Source organism: Arachis duranensis, chromosome 6 (genome assembly GCF_000817695.3).
Source record: "Arachis duranensis cultivar V14167 chromosome 6, aradu.V14167.gnm2.J7QH, whole genome shotgun sequence".
Classification (NCBI taxonomy): Eukaryota; Viridiplantae; Streptophyta; class Magnoliopsida; order Fabales; family Fabaceae; genus Arachis; species Arachis duranensis.
Window position 1 is genome coordinate 8,414,648 of NC_029777.3, and position 4,984 is coordinate 8,419,631.

A 4,984-nucleotide genomic window follows, 5' to 3' on the forward strand; every position below is an offset into this window, starting at 1 on the left:
AAAAAATTATATAATTTTAATATTTTTACTATCATTATTTTATTTTTCAAGGACTAAGACCATAAATTAGCCCAAATCTAAGAAAACCAAACCCTAATTTGCTAACCGATTCAGGCCATGGATTCTTTACTTCTCATTTTATGTGGGAGTACCATTAATCCACTTAAAAATATTTACAAATTGAACCCCATTTTTTTATTTTTAAAAAAATTAATAATTAAAATTTTGTCTTTCTAATTTTGCTTTTTACACCTTTTCGTTTTTCTTTTAATTATAATTCCATAAATTAGAGAGATGTCTCTGCTAAGACTTTTTTTCCTAGTGTTTGTGTTCTTACTGCAGCTACCACAGTTGCTGTTGCTGCTTGTACTTAGCATCGCCACCACACCACACTTCCGGTCCCTTTGCATTGTTGTGCTTCGTCTCTGCCCCTGCGAACTACTCAAATTTCATTTAATCTTAATTTCAGGGATGAAAGAGATGTATCTGCTAGAGCTTTTTCACTAATGTTCATGTTCTTGTCACATCTCTGCAGACTACACCGTTGCGCTGTTGCTACCTGCACTCACCACCGCCACTACTCCTTCTACTGCTGCCACACCACACTTTCCAATCCCTCTGCGTTGTTGTGTACTTCGTCTTTGTCCTTGCGAACTACTCAGATTTCATTTTACGTTATTTGGTTTTATTACTTTTTCTATGGCAATTTTTGTGTATTTGGAGATTTTCTGCCGTCTTTGCACCGCAATGTTTATTTTAAGGGTGGAAAAGAAAATAAAACAACTACTTCACTTCAATGACAGATTAAGAGTGGAAAAGAAAATGCATTGTCTTAACTAAGCATTGCAATTGGCAACAAGCACAATGAAATTTTCTTTGCAAATTTATGATTATTATTAATTGGTGTCTGATTGTGTGAAAATTTTAGATCTGACTTGAGTTGAAAAAATTTTTCTGAAAAAGAAAAAGATTTGTTCCTTTGATTTAACCAAAACAACACAATTCGAATAGGAAGTGCAATTTTTCCTTCCCTTTGTTTTTGATTGAATCAGAACTTTGCATCATATCATATGTATAATTTTTTCTTAACAATTTTTCTTATCTTGATATGAGGGGAGGCATTCTTATACTATTACTAGGTTATAATTTCTAGTATTTTAAATTCATTATAATTACCAGTTATTGATGAGAAATTGTTGGTTAAAATTGAAACGACATAATCATTATGTGCACCATTTAAATATAGTTTCATTATATTACTAATAGAAATACAAAATTTATGTTTTCATGATTATCCAGTTGGACTAATCAGCAAAGAGTGGCTGCAGCGAAGGAAGGTTGGGGTTATAGATTAGTATTCTCAGTGCGGCTGGTAATTTGCCAAATCTATGTTTCTCTCTGTTAGTCGCAACTCTCTTTTTCTCAATCATGATGTTTTGTATGTTTGATCATTTCCTCACAGCTTGGAGTATTTCTTGCGGTAGATGCGTTTTATCTCGGTCTGTAGCAAATTGGTCGCTATATCCAAGATATCAGGAGTCATTAGGGTTACTATGGTTTGCTTGAACATGAAGTGACTAACCCTTTTTGTTTAACAGTGTTGCTAGTCATGGATGAGCATATAGAGAAGACAGTAGGCTAAGAAAACCAATTTTGTGTTCTGATGACCAACCATTGCAAGAGCCTTATAGCATATCTGTCTTTTAGTGGTTTTCAACTTTTCATAGATTTTGAGTTTTTCTCATCTTAATTCTTTTGGTGGCTTGTAAATGCAAGTTTGATTGGGAAGTCTTTTTAATTTCGGGTTTCTTGTATGACAAAATGTTGTCATATTAATTTCAGAATTTAATTCAATATGCTATCTCTTAAATCAAGTACAAATTTACAACAAATTAATTTTTAAGTTGTAGGATTGGAAGATACCACGAAAAAGAAAATACAATACATGCCTCAAACTGCACGAAAAGAGACGATTCAGTACATTGCACATAAGAAAAGGTAGAACTAAATCTAATCGTTACCAATTTCTATTTTTTTATAAATATTAAAGGTCGATTTCCAAGTATTCTCTTTTCTTTTTGTTGAAATTAAGCACAAATAAATTGAGTCATGAATTAAAACAGGTAAGAATGATTCAGCTTATAACAATCAATGTGTTCCTAAGCTAGCTAAGATCTTTACAAGACCAAGTATTTGTTATTTGTTAATACACAAAAGGGGGCAGTGCTAAAACAACTAACCAACCAAACCTAAAATCTATATATACAAGTTCATCAAAGTTACTTAAAGGGTAGGTAGCTCTTGCCTCAACTTTGTTCCGTGCAAGGGGTCCAAATCAATTTGCTAACATCAACCTCAAGACCCCCTCTACCAACAACTTTAAGATGGCGATCAAGAACCTTAGGATCTGCACAAATAAAATGCCGTCCTTTTCTGTATTGGATCAATTCTAGGCTCTGAAGAGTTGTCAATATATCTTCGACTTTAATGGCAGTCATATCACTTAGTTCCTGCAGAAACGCAACTTTCTCAGTAACAATATAACATGCGTTCTATGAAATAAAATTATTATACAGATGCTTACCTTGATGGAAATGTTACCCTTATGCTTTTTCAGAATGTCCAAGAGAACCCTGGTCTAATATCCTCTGTAGCTTAGCAGTCCAAGATCTGAAAGGGGTCTTTCTGGCGTGCCAACTTTGTCCCCCTTGGAAAGTTCATATGTTGTTCAATATTTGAAATTAGAATCGATGAAATCTACAAAAATGTGTGTGCGCATCGGTGTGAGAAGGATAGAGGAGGGGGAGAGCGCGCTTACAGAAGGCTATTAGAAATTTTTAATAGGATTCCTCGGAATGTTTTTCCTTTATGATAAAAGGTAGTCAATATCAACACCAGTATCGTTCATGTAAAGTAAATACGAAGAAATAAGTGCAACAAAACCATAAGGCATAAGTATGCAGGAGAAATAAGATATTTAAATTAAAACAATGTCCAATGTCAAGTTTCACCAATTACAAGCATCACAGGTTTCTGAGAAGAGATGAAAGAATTGGGATAGCAAATTAAAAAATATAAATACTGAAATATCTCATGCCAACCTGAAATGATTAGAGCCAAGTATTATTTACCTTAGAGAAGTAGCCAACCATGTGGCATCCTAGATTATCACATTCACACAAAACATAGAACAAAAATAGGTCTACATCATAATAGAGGGTCTTTTGATCAGGAAACAACTTTGCCAAATAACACAGATTCTGGCCATAAACCTTGTTCTTCTTCCCGTCAACCTGTTTAGACATAGAACAATAATTAAAAGTAATCACATCGTTGCAAGAATTAAGGAATTGAGTTTGGATATAAAAAAATATCAATCATAGTGGCCTAGGATAAAACTTACCATAGGAGGAGAAAAATGAATAGATGAACTTATATTAATAATAACAAAAACATTACTGTAAATATACACCAAACATTGATAGGGTACCACTTCTGTATATTTTATCACCAGGGGGATGCTTACAATCACATTTTTTCTGCACGAACAGGAACCAATGTTGTTACATGGGCTCAAAAAGGCATATAAATTATGCATATGATATGATGCAAAGTTCTGATTCAATCAAAAACAAAGGGAAGGGAAAATTGCAGTTCCTATTCGAATTATGTTGGTTTGGTTAAATGAAAGGGACAAGTCTTTTTTTTTTTTTTCAGAAAAAAGTTTTCTAAGTCAAGTCAGATCTGAAATCTTTACACAATCAGACACCAATTAATAATCACAAATTTACTAAGAAAAATTCATTGTGCTTGTTGCCAATTGCAATGCGCAGTTAAGGTAATGCATTTTTTTTTCACCCTTAATCTGCCATATAAGGGACACTATATATAAGAAGAGTATCCAGGATAATGTTTCAGTAGATTAACATGTTGAACTTGAAAGTAATCATGGAATACAAACTTCACTTGTAAAGTATTCATTCTGTTGATCAAATGTATTTCAGATGGGCTTCCTAATTATTGATTAGAAGTAATATCAATGTATCTTGTAATTGGTGTGTGTTGGCTTTCCCCCACAACCATCCAGATGTTCAACATAGATATAGGCATATTGTCTCCTAGTAAATGTATAGGCAAGGCTGTTTCTTTTTCAAAACCTTAGCAAATTTCTTGATCCTCAAATGGAAGGTTTCTATAACTATACTTAAGGCATGATTCATGGACTTCAGAGTTCATTGCAATACTTTAGCATTGTTCTTCTATATCGCTGCTGCCATTACCTTCTTTGTTTCTTCCCATTCTTGTCAATTTTCTTATAAGTAAATGCATAAACTAATAAATTTTATTATTTTAATTTTTCCTTTTTATGCGTATGAATAAGATATCAAAGGTGTGGCCATGAGTTTTCATTAGGTTCTTCCTATGGATTTTCAGATATTTCAACATTTGAATCACATTACTGATCTCAAACTTGTTTGTCTGTTGTTTTTATTTGTTTAAATTGTAATTACAAAAATATCACTTCATTCACTCTAGATTGTATACGTTTTATTACTTCTTAGTTTTTCTTGTTCTTATCTCATGTGTCACATTTATCCACGATGACTATGTACTTTCAGGAAAGAGATATCACAACTGCAGAAAAAAGAAATTGAAATGAAAAAGGCAGCAGCTAGACACCGGAGCTAATAGTGAAAGCCAAATTCACTCCACCTGCTCCGTATAAACTCTGGCCATTCACGCTCTGTGAATGCTCCCGAATGCCGTATATTCAACATCGTTTTTGTCAACCCCCATATGGAAACCCTAACCCACCGAGCTAAGCAGATTCTTCGTCGGAGAGCACAATCACGGCGATGGCGCTGGTTAGTTTCAGCTGGTGAGATGTAGGCGATGCTGAGAGACTGAGATCTCTGTTACGAGCTTCACGCGTTCACGAACGTCAACAGGCTTGGTGAGACATGCTGGATCAAGATCTCAACCA

At 34.0% G+C, this 4,984-nt stretch overlaps 1 pseudogene; it reads right to left on the bottom strand.

Moving 5' to 3' along the window:
* Positions 1–2,249: 2,249 nt before the first annotated feature.
* LOC127748396 (putative MYST-like histone acetyltransferase 1) overlaps positions 2,250–4,984 on the bottom strand; it is a 10,695-nt pseudogene continuing 7,960 nt past the window's right edge.